This window comes from Mus musculus, chromosome 6 (assembly GCF_000001635.26).
Source record: "Mus musculus strain C57BL/6J chromosome 6, GRCm38.p6 C57BL/6J".
NCBI classification, from domain to species: domain Eukaryota; kingdom Metazoa; phylum Chordata; class Mammalia; order Rodentia; family Muridae; genus Mus; species Mus musculus.
In genome coordinates, this window is record NC_000072.6 from 90,897,520 (window position 1) to 90,916,406 (window position 18,887).

Below are 18,887 nucleotides of genomic sequence, written 5' to 3' on the forward strand. Positions count from 1 at the left end.
TCACGTGAGAGCAAGCAAAGCTGAGGAGACGGGAAGATGGCACCATAGTCCTGTAAGGTGTGACCACTGAGAGAATCAGAGTACAGAGTGCATGGACTCTCTGTATTATTTCTTAATCCACACGAATCTATAATAATTGCCAAATGAAAGGTTCATATTTTCAATTTAAGAGATTTTTTTTACTTCATTCTTTTGTGAGGCAATACAGCTTCAGTTTCTTGTTTGTCTTCTCTTTCGTTCTCCCCAATCCTTCTTTCTGTCAGAGTCCTCACCCCAGGAACCTAGCCATGATGTCTGAGGGCACCCAAGCCACATGGGGATACCTAGATTAGAGGGTGTTCCAGCCCAGGATCTCAGTTAGACACTGAGAAGGTGCCAACAACAACCACAACAAAATACAACAAGACATGTGCATGATGAAGTGTTCACACTTCCTCAGGCCTCAGCAAACATGGAGTCACCTCCAGCCTTCAAACGTTCCAGGTGGTGTCCCTGGAGTTCAGGGGCAAGCAGTCTTGACCCAGAGATTACAAAAGATGACATAGATAGTATTTCAAAGCTAGTAAGCTTTGGGACCACTTTGGAACCAGTAAGGTTTGGGATCCCTCCCCTCCTAAACCCACCTACATTCTTCCTCTCTCCTTCCCTTCTCTAGCCTTCTCTCTTCCATCATTTCCTTTCTCCCCTCTCTCCACCCACTTCTCCCTTCCCCATTCCCCTCCCTCTTTCCAGCCAGGCCTCTGACACTGCAGCCCGAACAAGCATGCAGCTGGCTCTGTGTACTTTCTTATCTGCTGCCACTAGAGCCAGCTGCTGGTAAGCAGCCAGAGTGCTAGTGAGCAGCTTACCAAGTCTCCTTGCTTTCTTCCCAGTGATAAGGCTTACCTTTTACCCACTTAGAGAATGTGACATCTTTTCCATGTCTAACCCTGTCTGTTGAATGTGTCAACAGCCTGTTCAAGGTTCCTGTCCAGAGGAAAGGAGCTAGTAACAAGATCTCACCTAGGTGGGAGAATTTCTTTCACCACCCCCACAACAGCTCTGGAGTCCTAGGGTTAGAGTCAAACCCTAACCTTTGAGAGGAAGGACAAGAAAGCCAGGCTGGGTGGAAAGCTGGAAAGCAACAGCCACAGGGCTTATTCACTGTGTCCTAGCCAGGTTTATCCCATGTTAGGGACAGCAGAAGTCAGGTGGGAGTGGCATGGACCCCCAGATTAGTTTACAACCAAGTAGAGTATTCTCCTGGACAGAGACAGGTTAGGAGAGTGGAAGGGCTGTAGATGGGATATTCTCCAGAGGGCAGACTCCACGAAGAGGGCCTGGGTGCCTTAGGATGAATATGACAAGAACACCAAAGACCACTGCCTCCTGGGAGCCTGGGGATTCGCCTTCCTGTGTGGGCACCTTGCAGAAGTCTTGGCATTTCATATGAACACAGTGCCCCCTATACAAATGAATCCACAGTTTCCATCATCATCATGGAAAATGTGTGTTCCTACACATAAATGAGACTTTTTTAAAAGGTCAGATTCTTAGGTGTTCACAACCATCTTTATGCCCACTCTCTGGGGCAACAGACCAAAAGTTGAGGACACTGGTAAGTGGTACCCACATGGTCTATGACTTAGCCAGTGTGCTGAGTTTCTGGCACAAATGAACTTCCATAGTCTGCCAGCAGCTAACATTTACCATCTACACAGCCCTCTGTCACATCTGCAGATGTGACTCAGGAACCCAGTTTGAGGGCTGGATTTGTGGATTATTTGGCAGAGTGTTTGCCTAGTATACACAAAGCCTTGTGTTTTATCCTCATTACCGCATAAAACTGGGTGAGGTGGTGAATGCCTATAACCTCAGTACTTGGGAGGAGACAAGAGGACCAGAAGTTGATGATCATTTTTAGTTACATAGTGAGTTGGAACCTAGCCTAGGATCCATGTGCTGGAGCATGGCCAACAACCCCATAACCATGCTAGCTGCCATGTTCAATGGCTTCCAGATGCTGTACACCACAGGCTCTGCTGGCCCCACAGCTTCAGAAGATATTAGGTTGAGCCCCATCTTACAATGAGGAAACTGTGGTTCTGAGAGTGCCAAGATAAGGTAAGCATCAGTATCCTAACCTAGCAGGGATCTGGCTGCCCTCTTTACAGATGAATACACCGAGGTTCAGAGGGTCCTAGGAAAACAGTTAAGGTTGCATAGCCTTGAGTAACACCAATAGGGCCTGATGTTCCAAGCAGGTTCTAAGTGTGATTAAGCTATTTAGTGACTTTATTGTATCAAGTCTATATGAAGCTGAGGTAAGACCCAAATGGCCACTGTCCTATGCTCTCTAGATCAAGGCTTTTAGGAATAGCTTATTCATGCCAGGACCCTTCTCCTAACTGACTCTACTTGGGGCTCTAGAAGTGAAGCAATGCCCTACCTTCCATCTTCATGCCAAGCCCCAGAGAGGGTGAATTCATTACACTTTACCATCAACAAGCCATGAGATTGCTGGTAGCAAGTTCCCCACTCCAGAGTAAAGGGAGCACCAGACTCAAAGGCAGATCCTAGTGATCTGCCCAAGGTCATAGGTGGGAATGGAACATGGTGTTCTCAGCCTGGATATGAGGGCTTCTCCAGGTGGCCCAAGGGCAGGGTTTCTCAAGTGTTACTACATATGGTTTGAAATAGCAAATGATTTTTACATAGAGTAGAATCTGCTAAGAAGTGCAGAATGGAAGCCAAAACAACAGAGGGTTACCAGGCTAACCTTGATTGCCTTCTCTGACTCTGATAATTTCCGGCTCCTCGCCCTAGAGGACCTCTGCAATTTAGTCCTGTGGCTAGCAAGCTCATCTGGACCTTCAAAGTTCATTTACTTGCTACTCTCCTGTTTCTTATGGCCCATTTGTGGGCTCCCCCCACCTCGTCCCCAAAGCATAGCCTGCATCCTCGTATGCATAAAACATTTAAACAGCCATTGCACAGCTAGAGACGACTGCTCACTGTTCCCCCTGAGGCAGTTCTACACACGTGGCTCAACACAAGGAATCTGAGTGAAGAGTAATTACAGATGCTCTTTGACTTACAATAGGGTACCTCCCAGTAAACACAACATAAATTAAAAATATCACCAAGTCAAAGACACTTTGTCTACACACACTTTGGCTACACAAAGTCTAGCCCACTTTAAATAGGCGTTCAGCCTACTGACCAGTGGTAGCCAAACCATTGACCCAAAGAAATTATTGATTATTTCATGAAATTTAATAAATAGAGCACTACAGTAAGAATCATCAGTACAGAATACTTCATGCCAGTGTAAGTAAGCCACCGTGAGTCAGACACACCCAGAGAGCACGACAACCAAGGGGGCCATGGGACAGGGATGTGATTTAGAGCAAGAAGTGCATTTCATGAAGTTCAGCCCCTGATAGTGTCAGCATCCTGCAACACTGCAGGTTGCAATATCCTGGGACTGGGATATTCTGGCCCTGTAGGGAAATGTTAACATTCTCATGGTGACTCAGTGGTAACTTAAAACTGAGACCTAGACAGACTTTGAGTCCTGGTTCTAGGGCCTGCTGGCTGTGCACATTAATTTTTCGAGTGACCTTTAACATAACCTATCTATCTGACGTGAGTCTCCATTCCTCATCTCAAAGCATTCTGTCACACTGAAATAGGTGAACCCTAAGCCCAGTGCCTGCCAGGGTTGATGCTCCTGGGTGAGGTGGCTTCTCCTGCTAAAGGAAAGCAGAAACCACACTTCCTGGTACTGTGGAAAAATGGAGCAGTGAAGAGTGCACACTGTGACCACAGCTGTGCCTGGGAAAGCTGATGGGTCATTTTTTACCCTCTCCCTTCCAGATTTCCTGTAATGCTTTCTCTTGCTTGGATAATAAAAACACATTTACATAAAAATAGTGTATTCAATCTTCTATGCATTCGACAGCCAAGAATTGCCTGCCTGTGGCACCGAGGACAGAGATCTATCTGAAAAGCAGGGGGCAGAAATAGACAGTGTCAAGAGTGAGATCGGGAGCAGGGGAGATGGCTCAGATGGTAAAGTGCTTGCCTTGCAAGCATGAGAGGACCCTGAGTTTGATCCTCAGCACCTATCTTAAAAGAAAATGCCTGTTGTGACAGTGTGTGCTTACAATCTCCATGTTGGGGAGGTGGAGAAAGGAAGAGCCCTGGAGCTCACTGGCCAACCAGCCTAGCCTACTTGACAAGTAAGAAACTTTATCTCAAAATACAATGTAGATGGATTCTAAGGGATGATAGCCAGGGCTATCCTCACCCCCCCCTCTCTCTCTCTCTCTCTCTCACACACACACACACACACACACACACACACACACACACACACAGAGCACAGCACAGCACAGCACAGCACAGCACAGCACAGCACAGCACAGCACAGCACAGCACAGCACAGCACAGCACAGCAGTATAGACAATCCCAGAGCTGAGCAGAAGTGAATAACTCAGCTTAGACATAGAATACAAGGATAAGAAGACAGCCTGGAAGAGCTAATACCTACAAAGATGTATAACAATATCTTCTTTAGGAAATGAGTGGACATAAGGCTAGGGACTCAAAAAGTGTATGCCTGCCAAATCTCAACTCTGAGTCACATGTTGTATACTGTACTTCCTCACTTTGGACATGCAAGGGGTCAACCCATGAAACTGCAGATGGTATGTAGCCTGTCTTCACACCAGATTCCTGACAAAGACCTACAAGGCTATTACACAGGTTTCTCCCTACACAGCTTGTTGAGGTTGTACTAACAAGGCCAGTCACCTGTTATTCACCACATGTCTTCTGCCTGTCACTCTGTCCCAGCTTCCACTCTGCCCACTGCTTTCTTTTCTGGCCATGTACTTTAGGTCATTCCACACCATCTGTTCAGGGTTCCATAAGTTTCTTTGCCCAGAGAAGCAATGACACTTAGAGTCCCACCTGATGCCCTTAGGAACCTAATCATACAAAGACAAAACATCTAACCAAAGTCATTTAAGAGCAACTTTGCTGCTTCTCGGGGTCATGCACCCTCAAAAGGACAGCTTCCCTGAAGGCAACTGGGGCGAGGCACATACACAACCACTATGGAATTCCTGAGAGATACATATACCACTTCTACTCAATGCTACCACCTCAAGCACTACCATGCACTAACACACCACACAGATTATATACACACTACATAGGACACACTGATATGTCATATACATTTCACACACATCATATACACCACAAAAACATATACATATATCACACATAATACATAACACACACGCACACATGCACATGTACACACACCATATATACCATACAGAGCTTACAAGCATCATAATCACATACCATATACCACACATATCATTCTGACATATCATACACGCTACATATACTGCTGAGGCTACAAAGTACGTGTTAGAGTTAGGGTCTCTGCAAGGAGGGCTTGAGAGATCACTGTATGAAGCTATGTAAGTTGCAATGGAAACCCCAGGATGCTGGCAATTCTAGGACCACAGGCTGGCAGCTAAGTTAATCTGCAAGCATGGAGTAAAGCTGACACAAGAAAGAGCCTATGTAAACTGGAGGATGGAGGGTGTGGCGAGCTGGTCCTTGGGAGCCCAAATGATTCTTTCATGAGCCTCAGAAGCTGGACATGGAGATACAGGATTTGGTGTTTTCCATTGCTGAATTTCAGTCTTCCAAATAATTCCTTATTATGCTCCCATCCATATTTTTTGGAATGGGACTGTTTACTTTGTGCCATTGTATGTTCAGAGTAGATAATTTGTTTTTTGTTTTTGTTTTTGTTTTTGTTTTTTTTTGGAGGTTCACAGTCTCAGAAGAGACTTGAACTTCTAAACAGTGCTGGTACTGCTAAAGACAATGGAACTTTTACAAATGGAATAAGTGCATTTTTCATTATGAGACAAAAATTATATTTTAGGAGCAAAAGTTAAAATACTATGGTTTCACATGATGTGTCTGGGTGTCAAGTTGATAAAGGTACTTGTGATTGCTAAAGCACATTGTCAACTTAACTGGATTTAGAATCACCATGGAAACACACCTCTGAGTGTATCTATGAGGCTTTTTCTAGCAAGGTTTAAATAAAAACAGAAGACCTATAATGAATATAGGTAGCACCCCATGGGCTAGAGTCCCAGATGAATAAGAAGGAAAAAATGAGCTGGGCACTAGTCTTCATGCCTACCTCATGATTGTAGACAAAATATGACCACACTCCTGACACCACAGACAGAGATGTTCTCAGCAGTATACCTCTCCCAGTATATCCTCAAACTGAGTCACTTTAGTCAGCACAACAAGAAATCAACTATTATAGATAAAGACTATGATATCTTGGGCTAACAAAGATAACAGATGGAAAGCTGCTGAGGTAACTATAGAAGGGCATGACATATGCCAGAAGTGTCAGTAAGATGAGGAGGAAATCAAGTCAAGAGCACTGTCCTGGTTTCTAGAGTCCTTATTTTAACACTTCAGTAGCAAGAAGCCATGTGGACTTACCTCTGGGGTACAGCCTAAGAGTCACCTCATCACATCTGCATGGTGAGCATGGGAGAGGAGACTGACTATTCTTGGGCTTATTGGGTGGGTGGGTGGGGGACAGGTTGTTGATTCTCAGTGAAGCTGTGTGCTTGCTCAAGGCTTCATGGTTAGGAATCAAAGTGTCTGAAGCTTAAACTTGAGCTGTGGAGCTTCCACTTCATCAGTGATTAGTCCTGAGCTCCATGAGTCATTCCTGTCTACTGACTGGAAAAGGATCTAGGAGAGGAGACAATGGGGAGGCTGATGTAATAAGATGCCCTATGCTTGTCACAGTCACAGCTTTCAGCATCTTGAAGGGAAGCAGCAGTGTGTGTGTGTGTGTGTGTGTGTGTGTGTGTGTGTGTGTGTGTGTGTGTGTTCGTTCAAGTTTTGTCGACAGGGTAATATTTACTTTCCCAGAATTCCATAAAATCTAAATGGAGTCTAAATATTTAAATATCACAGCAATGCATACCCACTAACTCATGATTTCAGCCTCTCTATATCACACATTCCTGTTGCTAAGAACTCATTTGCAGTCATAAGTGTTATGACTTTTTGAGGAACTTTGTTACATCAAAATCCTAGGGGCGGCAAGATGACTAAGTTGGTAAAGCACATGCAACATGCTGCACAAGTATGAGGAAGACCTGAGTTCAAATTCCCAGAGCCCACATAAAAGTTGGGTATGAAAGCACACATGTGTACCCCCAGCACTGGGAGGGGCAGAGACAAGTACATCCTTGAAGATCAATGGCTAGCTAGTCTATCCAAAATGATGAGGGCCAAGTTCAATAAGACACCCTGTCTCAAAAATATAAGATAGAGTGATCACAGAAGACACTCAACAGTCACTTCTGGCCTCCACAAGCAAGTGTGTACACATTCACACATATACCAGTACACACACACACACACACACACACACACACACACACAAAACTTAAATATCTTACTAGTCAAGACAAATGGGGAAGTTGGTGGTGTGATTCTTATATCAGTCAGGGGCAGAGCAGACAATAGTCCTTTGTTCATCCTAGCTTGGTGGCCAAACTTGTCTTAGGCCTAGGACTCATAAAAATCAAATCAAATCCAAGCAGTGCAACAAGGAAGAAGGAAGACACACAGAGGCCTGTGGACTGCCATGCCATCCACAGACCTGCCCTCCAGTGCACAGCGGGCTATAGACACCTGTTTGCCACCATGTCATGCAGCTTAGGTGGAGGATGCTATCTCGGGGCCTGCCAGCCACCCAGCCAGCCACATGGTCAGTGTGCAGCAGGAACCACCACAATGTGTGAATAAGTGGTGATCAGGTGGGAGAGAAAGAGAAGTGGAGCACATTGAGTATTATGAAGAGAGATGGAACTAGAAACTTGAGGGTGAAGAGGAATAGCCTGTTGCACACACACACACACACACACACACACACACACGCATATTCACCCCTACACAAACATAAATAAAAATAAAGATAAGACTAGGCCGGCCTCCTCTGCGGGCCGCGGGCTACTTTGCCGGCGGCGAAGGGCCGCCCGCCGCGCGGTGTCGGCTGTGGCGTTGCGGTCATTGTGTCGTGACGGAGACGCAGGTCGTGGTTTCCGCGGCAGCGGGTGCGGCTGCTTTAGCCTGGCCTGGGCTCCACGGCTGCCTGGAGGGTCTCTGCAGCGCCCATCCCTTCTCCTCCGGGACCCCACGCCAGCAGCGACCCTGAGCCGGCAGCCGGAGCGACCGGCCATGGCGGCCTCGACGGCCTCGCACCGGCCCATCAAGGGAATCCTGAAGAACAAGACCTCTGCGGCTCCCCCCCCCCCCCCCCCCGCCCCGTGGTGCCCTGGGCCGAACAGCCCCGCCCGATCGTGGAAGAGGAACTGAGTAAGAAGTCTCAGAAGTGGGATGAAATGAACATCCTGGCAACATATCATCCCGCTGACAAAGACTATGGCTTGATGAAAATAGACGAGCCAAACACCCCATATCACAATATGATAGGTGACGATGAAGACGCCTATAGTGATTCAGAAGGCAATGAAGTCATGACTCCAGATATCTTAGCTAAGAAATTAGCTGCTGCTGAAGGCTCAGAGCCAAAGTATTGGACTCGGGAGCAAGAAAGTGGTGGAGAGGAAGATAATGACCTCTCCCCTGAGGAGCGAGAAAAGAAGCGGCAGTTTGAAATGAAAAGGAAGCTTCATTACAATGAAGGACTCAATATTAAGTTAGCCAGACAGTTAATTTCAAAAGACCTACATGATGATGATGAAGATGAAGAAATGGCAGAGACTGCAGATGGAGACAGCATGAATGTTGAAGAGTCAAGTCAAGGATCTACTACAAGTGACCATCTGCAACACAAATCACAAAGTTCATAAAAGAAACATGTTCAGCAATGCGGTCGTTGTCAAATACAAACCTTTTTACTATACTACACTGCTTCTTGTTCTCTACAATCGTGACTTATGTACCAGAATACACACCAGTTATATATTGCCAAGAATTAAGACCATAGAGACTGAGTAGATGGAAAATGCCTAATTAATACATATATTCTTGTGCCTCATATTTCACCACAAGTACAGTGTACTGTTAGTAGTCCAAAACTGCTTTACTTTTGTGAAAACACTGGTTAATTTGTATAAGATATTATATAGCTTTTTATGCTTTAGAGATTAAATATCATGGGGGAAACTAATTTATTTTTGTCACTTCTAGATGGTGGTACCTCTTATAAAATGTTTGGGGGTAGTTTGATGTCATTTCTTCTTTTAATCAAAAGCCTATTCACAAAGTGGGATATATAGATGGATAAATATTTAGGCTGAAAGAATTGAACTTTTATCTTTACCTTGTTTTGGCTAATTGAAAAGGTTTCTAAGAAGTTTTGTTCATTTTCTGATCAATGACCTTTAAAATTCCTGTTGATTTTCTTTGTGCTCGAAAGGAATAAAATCTTTTTATCCAAACTGGTTTCCCCCATTCCCACCCCAAATAAATACACAAATAAATGTCCAGGTTAAAGTTGCACTGAAAAAAAAAAGATAAATAAAAGCCTCACATTTGAACAATTAGAATTGGAGGTTATAGCATACAGCAGCCTTTTGGGCTGACACTTCTGTGTCATATCTGTGGAGGTTTGAATAGAAATGGCTCCCATAGGCTCATATATTTGAATGTTTGGTTATTAGGGAGTGGCATTATTAGGAGATATGTCTTTTGGGGGGTAGGTGTGGCCCTTTTGGAGGAAGTGTGTCACTAAGGATGGACTTGGGATTGCAGATGTTCAAGTCATACCCAACGTTTCCCTTCCTGCTGCTTGTGGATCCAGATGTAGAACTCTCAATTACCTCTATAGCACATGTCTGCCTGTACACTGCCATGATGTTAATGGACTAAACCTATGAACTGTATGCCAGACCCAATTAAATGTTTTCCTTTATAAGAGTAAAGTTGGAACTGAAGGGAGCTGTCATTGGAATGTAAAGTGAATAAATAAATAAATGAAACAAACAGAAAAAAATAGTTGCTGTGGTCATGGTGTCTTCACAGCAATAGAAACCCTAACTAAGATAGTAGCCAAACCATAAAAGCAAAATGGGGACTACCAGGGCTGGAGAAGAGGTTAGGACTCACTGGGAGAAGTTCCAGTTTAGGGAAAGTTCTAAAGATAGGTGGTGGAGATGGTTACACAACACTGTAAATGTACTTAAGACTACAAAACTGACTAAGTTGGGAAGTTTCATTGCTTAGATAAAAATAAGTCTGTGCTGGCCACCTACTGTGAGGGGCATAGAGGGACCCATAACAATTGTAAGGACTGTTTATGAGAGTCCTTGGTGAGTCATACATCGCTGAGAGCACAATGACCTCCACTTGCTACCACAATCCTAAGGCCTGTACTCTTCATTCTTTGGAGGTCCTTTCTGCCCAGCTGTCTTAGGGTGAAGGGGGCTGACTTCCACGGAGTGTATCACTCTTGCTTTCCCTCTCCTGGTTGAACAATTTCAATTGGACAGGAGAGGACACAGTAGAAGGCAATAAAGACAAAGGGGAGACAGACAGGGAGGAGCTGTGCTCCTCTGCATGTAGCCCCTATTAAAAGTACTCTCTTGTAGCTAGAGCACTCAGGGTGTGCCTTTAACATCAGCCCCTTCCCTGACTTCCATTATTTCTCTTCCCTATTTGTTGCTGGTCCTTGAGGACTGCATCAACCCTGATTAATTTCCTTCTCACACACAGCTCTGTAAAATGTGTCTTTATCAAACTTCCCTTTGCATAAATGCTTGTTTCCCAGGACCCCTGTGGCCCTTCTCTTTGCATACATGAACAAAATACAGTTCAAATAGTGGGTACCCCCAGATTCCAAGGATACCTTAGCCTCAAAATGTCCCTACTCCACATTGCCCTAAAAAGAGATGTTCATGCTTGGTCAACACAGGTTCAACCCAGGGAATAAGCACAGGACACAAAGGATGGCCCTACCAGGAGCTGGGAAGCCACCTCCACAGTAACATCAAAATGAACTTGCCGCACAAACTCATCTATACCAACACAATTCATAAAGTTTAAAATTAAGTTATGGAACCTATTTTCTAGCAAAGAATAAATAAGTATCAATCAATAAATGAAAAACAAATGGCTGTGTGTTAGTTAGCTTTACATTACCATAACAAAACACCTGACTATCAACTTTAAAAGTAGGCTGAGCGATGGCTCAGACCATAAAGTGATTGACTTGCAAGTATGAGGATATGAGTTCAATCCTCAAAACTTAAATGATTTAATTGTGTAGAAATGTGTCTGCATGTGGGTATGCACGTGTGAGTGCAAATGCTTATGGAAACCAAAGACATGGGATCCCCTGGAACCCCTGAATCTGGAGTTAGAGGTGATTGTGGGCTTCCTAACAGGGACACTTCTTAACTCCAGTAGAACAGCAAGATCTCTATGCCATTGAGTCATCTCTCCATCTTCCCAAAACCTAACTTGGGGGGGGGAGGAGAGAGACAGAGAGACAGACAGACAGACAGACAGACAACAGAGACAGACAGACAGACAGACAGACAGACAGAGAGAATAGTTAGTAGGTAGTGTTCAACTTTTCAAGTTTAAAGTGGGGCTGGGTAGGCAGAGACAAGGCAGGTACCTGGGGTTCTTTGGCCAGTCAGCTTAGCCTACTCCATAAGCTCCAGGACAGTGAGAGACCCAGTTGAAGAAAAAGAAAGAAAGAGGAGTAGGAAAAGGAGCAGGAGGAGGAGGTGACAGCAGGTGGATCTCTGTGAATTTGAAACCAACTTGCTCTATGTAAGCTCCAAGGCCGGCCAGGGCTTTACAATGAGACAATGTCTTAAATAAATTTCTAAAATTTATAAATTAAAACATGATGAATAGTATTTGATGTTGTTCCCTGACCTCCACATTGGTATGCACACGTGTATTTTAAAAATTAAAAAAAAAAAAAAGCCAGCTCTATTTGGGCTCACAGTTTTGGCGGTTTCATCAGACGGTTGCTGGTCTTGCAGCCAGTCTGCAGAAGTGTGTGTGTGTGAGAGTGTGTGTGTGTGTGTGTGTGTGTGTTCACTAAACAAAGTTGCTCACATTATGGCAGCCAGGAAGTAGAAAGTGAAAAGAAGAAGGGGTTGGGGTCCCAACATCCTCTTCAAGTATATGTTCTTCAAGGGAAACCCCAAGAAGCCTTCCTTTCAAGAAAAGTTGTACCACCTTCCAAAAGGATCTCTCCTCTGCATCTTATATTTACCAAGTACCTACTGTGTTCTGGGCCTAAGTCAGGAGTAAGGGATATGACAGGGGATAACAGGGGCAGGGGGAGGGCCAGGGGGCGTCTGGGCAAGCTTTCAACCCTGGAATCAGCCTTTCAAGTACCATGGCCTGAGTCTAGGTTATGCTAAGCATTGGACTGAGCTCAGAGCATCTCCAAAACACCTTCAAAGCAGTTCCAGCAAGCCCTGCCCATCAGCTCTGCAAATTTATAAAACCCCTTCCAGTGTGGGTATTGTCCAGTCTGGAAAAGCGAGGAGGTCGGCATTTTCCATCTTCACAAGGTACAGCAGTAAGTCCTTGCTGGTCAGGAAAGATCACAATCTAACAAACTCATGTGGAGCTGCAGGGCTTGGGTGTTACAGCTGGTGCCCCTATCACCTGAGTAGGACAGGAAAGCCTCAGCAAGCAGCTCCAGCATCAGAGGCGTTACAGGGACACAGCAGAGCTAACACTATATTTAAATGAGCAGCTGTGTCCACCAGCAACCCTGGAATCCCAAACCCAGGAAGAACAACCGAATCATGATTGGTAGCTACCTCAGCACACAATGAACCACAGTTTTCACACATGTGCAACAGGTTTCATCTTACCCAGGATACGGTTTAAAGAGAAGGCTCCTCAGCCTGGCCACAGTGAGCAGGAGGAATGGACACTGAGCCTCAGTTTCCTGCTATCTACAGAGGAATTGTGAAACAGTCTTCTGGAGTTTTATGCAAGTTGAACAGGACACCTGGCTATGAAACTCAATTTGTGCTGTGCTGGGTACTCAGTAGCAGCTTGGCAGGCCAGCTCTCCAGTCTTTTCTAACCTCCCAGATCTACCCTAGTCATAAATTTTCTGCAGAAATTACTCTCCTGCTCTTCCTAGCTACTGCCTCTCTCCTCGGGGGACTAGCCCAGCACGCATTTCTGACACTGTCTCGAATAGTAAGCCTTTAGCAGTAAGCAGACATTACTTATCTCAAAATCAGACCCTGCACAACACCAGGGACCATTCTAAGCTACTTCCAGCTGAACTTGAATACCACAGACTACCTTGGTCACTTGTCCCAATCACAAAATCATAAGTCTGCTTATAAACTTTCAGGGACATGTCCCAGTCATGAAAGGGCAGTCATGCAAATTGAACATGTCTGTCATCTGTACCAAATGCTGCCTGAGCTCACTCCTGCCTTGACCTATCCTCTCTCCATCTACCCCTCTACCCACTCATCCACCTATCCCTCCCTCCCTCATTCATCCATCTAACTATCCAGCTACCCATCCACTCCGCATCCACCTACCCCTTGATCTATCCACTCATACATCCCTCTCAATCCATCCTTCCTTTCATCTATCTGTTCATCCATCCACCCATTCCTCCATCCATTCATCTATCTCTCTCTATCGAGCCACATATTTTTCCACCTGTGTACTCATCCACCCCTGCCTTCTTCTACTGTGGTTTGGATGCTGCTTGTCTCCACATATTCATGAGCTGGAAGCTTGATCTCTAGTGTGATCACGCTGAAGGAAGGAAATCTGCAGAGTGGAAGCTACAGAGTAGGTATAAATGCCAAACTTAGAAGGAGAGAACACAGGGTCATTCATGATCCATCACTTCTTGATTTTTTTCCTTTTAAAAAATTTTTTTCATATTATGTGTACAGGTGTTTTGCCTGAATGTCTGTGCACCACATGGTTGCTATGCAGTATCCAGGAGTCCAGAAGAGGATGTCTGAACCCCTGGGACTTGAGTTACTGATGGTTATGAGCCACCATGTGGGTGCTTGGAACCAAATCTTCATCCTCTGGAAGAACAGCCAGTGCTTAACCACTGAGCCATCTCTCCAGCCACCCAATTTGTGGCCACATCATCATTTGTGCATCATTCATGTTTTAAAACACATATAAGTTCTTCATTTTCTTCTTCATCTATTTTAATATTTGAACTAGTTCAAGCCCAGTTCTTCTCCCTTCCCAGATATGCATCTGGGTTTAGTTACAAACTAAATGTGTCTCACTTTTAAGCAGACTTTTCAAGAAAGTTCCCTCTCTTCAAGTCTCTATGAAGTGTGCTAGCTGTTTTTATGCATAAACCAAATCTAGGCCGTGGGAGTTGTTCTTGGGGACACCCCACCACCCACAGCCTTGTACACACATCTCCATCATTCTCTGAAAATGTTGGCAGGGGGCAGACCAGCCTGCTCTATCTGCCCTTGGAGTTGGCAGGTATCGTTTCTGCCTACATCTTGCCTTGCGTGTCTTAAGTAGAGGATTTTATCCAGAAGGCAGGGTTATTTCTCAGTTTCTCCTGGAGCAGATCATTTCAGTCCCCTAACAATTCTCACATCAGGGCACTATGACCCTTGAGGTCACCTGTGCTTTCTTTTGGAGGAAGTGGACTGCTTTCCCCACCCAACTCAGCCAGCCCAGCTTCACTCACTGCACTGTCCTCCTTTCTGATTGTTCCTTGTCTGCTACCCAGGAGCATATATTCTCTCTGTTGCTTATATATTCTGTCTGTTGCTGTTACTAATTTATATCTGAACTCCTGAAGAGAGCTGCTTTGACCCGCAAGTTTTTTCCTTCAGTTTTTACTCTTCCTATTCATCTCATCCTGATTTTTATTTAAATCTTCTTATTCTGAATTACTCAACTGAAGTTCCTTTTAATTGTCTTAGACTGTGAAACAATTATGAAGGAATGCCTTCTGTTCTTTCAGATTTTTTTTTCAAGGTGGTGTTTTCCTTTCTTACAATGATCCATCCCCATCCCCTCCTAGCTAGCATCAGATTTAAAATGTTCCAGAAAAATATCTTTACGGTGAATCATATCATATTGTCAACAATATAACCTATTTTTTACTCATAAAAATAGCAATATTGCATATTTCAAGTTAATATTAAGAACACACTCAGCAAACATTTGTTTATATGCTGTTTAGCTTTTTTAAAAAGTTACCAGATTATAATGCTTCCTAAAAATTTCAGCATTCATTTCCTAAAAAGAAGCTGCCCTACATTCAAGATTCTATGTTGGGCTCTTTATTTCTGCTCCTTCCTTCCCTTTAACTTTCTCCCGTTCTGACTCGCTTTATTTTCTCCTCCAGCGTATTTGCATGGCCTATTCCATCTCCCACGTGTTAAGGCAGATCTGTGCAGGTGCTCCATGTTCTCTAATGGGGTTGGCATAGCTTCTTTGCTCATCTATCACTGCTGGGACAAGCAACAAGGCTCAACACGAGGCTTAGTCTTGGGGACTAGCACCCAGACCCTCTCCCAGGAATGAAAGGCCAACAGCGAGGGGCACAATACTCAGGGTGACTGCAAACCATTACCATAAGATTCCTAATCAGCCCATTTACAACAGGTTTGAGACCCAAATTCCCAAGTTACACAGAGGTCCAGTACATCAACTTTAAATCTCATGTCATCTTGACATGACATGCATTTGACCCATGATACATTATGTAGCTTTTGAGATGCACGGGCATTTTTGCATATCATCATAATAGATGATGGGGCCAGGCATGGACCACTGACAGAAGTGAGTCACCAACACACCCCAAACTCTGATGAATCTATACCATGACCCTGAGGTTATGGGTGGACAAACAGGTAAGCTTTGGTATTTCTGTATCTAATCTGTAATTAGAGAACCCCACCTAAGTTTTCTAGAGGTAGACGTAGCTGTAGCAGCCCCTGTTGTTACAATTTAAGTTACTGTGAAGCCATGTATGCATGGCCATTCATCTGATCCTTTCACTTGGCACCCTATATGTCTCTCTACAAACCTTACTCAAACCAAGCCTTGATCCCATGCCCCACCCAGTCCAGCCAACCTCAGAGTCTCTGTTTCTTTCCCTCCTGGGCCACATCCAACCCCATCAGCTAGTTCTAGCACCTTTATCCCTAAGACCCATCATTCATGTTCCTCTTCTCTGCACAGTCATCACCCTGACCCGAACCTGACCATCTCTATCTAGTCACAAGAATGTCCTCCCTTTTGCCTGCCCTACCTCCAGTTGCCATTTCAACTCTGCTCCAGGATCCATCCCACAGAGCACTTTGATAATGTCACCGCCTACTTCCAACCTGCCTATGGGTTCCCTTCACATTCTGCATAAATTAAAGTTCAACACAATCTGGGTCTGTCCCCCATACTTGCTCTGCCCACATCAGCCTCTTGGATGTTCCTCAAGTACTCCTTCCCCAGCATTCACAGTGGCTGCTCCTTCCTCTGGAACCCCTTCGTCTAGCCCCTTCTCATGCTTATTTCTGCCACTCGCTGTGCTAACACTGGCTTTCCCAGCAGTCTCTCTGATGACCGTATCTAAGCCACGCTCTCAGGACATCCCTGTGTGGTCTTTGTACCTCAGCTGTCTCCTCTCTTGCCTTCTACTAAGACATAAGGTCCAGAGAGGAGAATGTTTTCACCACTGTACCCCAGAGTGACAGGCATCAGGTGCCCAATAAATGCACCATGAATAAATGAATAAACAAATATTTCTACCGAGGATATCTCTCTGTGACTTACCAATCAATTCATTTGCCAAACCTTTTGGGTTTAAAGTCTAGACAAATGTTTGTGGTAGACAGAAGCATAGTAAAGAGAGGTGGGTACAACTGTATGTAGTAATATAAAGTGAGTAGATGCCATATGCTAACCAAGGATAGGACAGCACTCAACGAGTAACTGAGCAGGAATGGCTGGAAAATGACGTGAAGAGGGACACCTCTCTTGTAGCCTCTCTGAAATTCCCCTCTGAGGGGATAAACAGTAGTTCTGAGGCCCACAGACACAGTCTAGGATCTGGCCACTGTGCTGCCTCTACCCCAGGACCTAGAACTCTATGGGCCCTCAGTGTACGATTTCAGCAGCATACCTCTGCACATGGTGCCCATTACTACTCATTTGGAAAAACCTTGGTTCAGGACCCACTTGAGGACACTTTCTCTCATGTCTGAGCCTGAACTCAACAAATGCAGCTTTTGCTCGACTCCTGGCTCATGATTTCCTGCATGGATCATGTTCAACACTTCCCCAAGTCAGTTCATGCATGACACCCGCCAGGGATGGCTACAAGTTTCTGAATTTTCAGAAGCAAGGCAGGTGGTTATACCCAGACCCTGATATCATCTTGCTTTATATCTATGAGCCAGCAAGATCTACCCTCTGAGTCTCACTGTCTTTCCCTTAGAAGATTCATAGGCAGCCCAGGATGAAAAGGCCTCAAGTCACACAGAGCAACAAGACCAGGCCTATCACAGTTCACATTTGATCAGTGGCTAGGGTGAAGGTAGTTGCTGCGGAAAAACATTATCCCCGGGCTGGTGTTCTCAAGGTGGCTCCAGCAAGAGTATGATTACAAAGGTGCAGCTCCCAGATTGGAGTGAGAAACACAGAGACTCAACAACATGCAAGCTGCTTGGTGTCTCCAATGTCATCTGTCCTAAGTTAGATGGCTATTGCTCCTTGATGCAGCTCAGAAGAGTCAACCAGCTTGTGTCAAAGGGCCAAAACTTGTATCTTTAGATCCTGGACTCTGACTTAAGTGGCTCCTGTTGCCTGACCCTAGTTCACACTGGGCACTATGAGGTAAGAAGTGGAAACAGCTGTACATGTTCAGGTGCTTGCTCTTGCATCCCTCTCTCCCTTCTTCCCTTCGTCCTCCTCCTCCTCCCTCACTCCCTCTCCCTTCCCCCCTCTATTTCTCTCCCTCTCACTCCCCCTCCCTCGTCTCTCCCTCCTTCTCCCTCTCTCCCTCCCTCCCTCTCCCTTACTTAGCCTCATCCTCCACTTCCCTTTCTCTAGCTAATATGGTTAAATTAGCAGAGATTAAACGTGCCTGTGCTGCAGTTTCCTGTAATGAATTTCTTCCCTTGGGTCCAAAGCGCCAGGCAGTATTTGCTGACCAGCTGCAGATCCATTCCATGAGGCTTCTGCAGGCACACTACCTCCTTAGTGCAGGCTGTGTTGGGCCTTCCCTTCTGGACAGTTCAGACTGCTGTTTATTAGTAGGTACTACTCTAGCTGACCAGAGGCATCCTGAGGATCTTCTTGCCTTCCATGACCCTAGGGTCTGGGTCTGCTAGAAGCTCACTGCTGTTCCTGTTCCCTATTAGACATGCCAACCCCTCAAAGATCTCCTGGTATACAGGACTTGGGACATCTCGTGTCCTGGGGCTTTTTAAAGTGCTAGGCCACAACTCACTCCTCCTTTCAGACTGGGTACATGCAGTCTAGAAGCACAGGCCAATATTGGATGCTGCAGCTTTGCTCCAGTTCCCAGAGCTGGATGCAGCCTCAGTCCAGGTCTGCATCTGTTTCCCTCTTATGGTCCCTGTAGCCATGCTCCTCCCCTCTTCTCTCCGCATTTCCCTCATCAGAATGGAAGGAGGCTATTACCCACACTCTCCTTAATATCCTGCAGTAGATGATCATGAGGTGCAGCAACATCACACACATGCTGTGTGTCGCCTTGAGCAGTCACTTCACCTCCAGAAGCCTCAGTCCCATGAAAGACAAGAAAAGCTGTTGAGTGAATGAATATGTGCCTTGGAGAC

General features: G+C 45.2%; 1 protein-coding gene and 1 pseudogene across 5 annotated transcripts in view; one reads left to right on the top strand and one right to left on the bottom strand.

Annotated features, from left to right (window-relative positions):
• The window catches only part of Iqsec1 (IQ motif and Sec7 domain 1), a 328,885-nt gene that overhangs the window by 237,924 nt on the left and 72,074 nt on the right, over positions 1-18,887 (bottom strand). The gene's annotated exons all lie outside the window — the stretch shown is intronic.
• Ppp1r2-ps2 lies at positions 8,045-9,599 on the top strand (annotated as a pseudogene).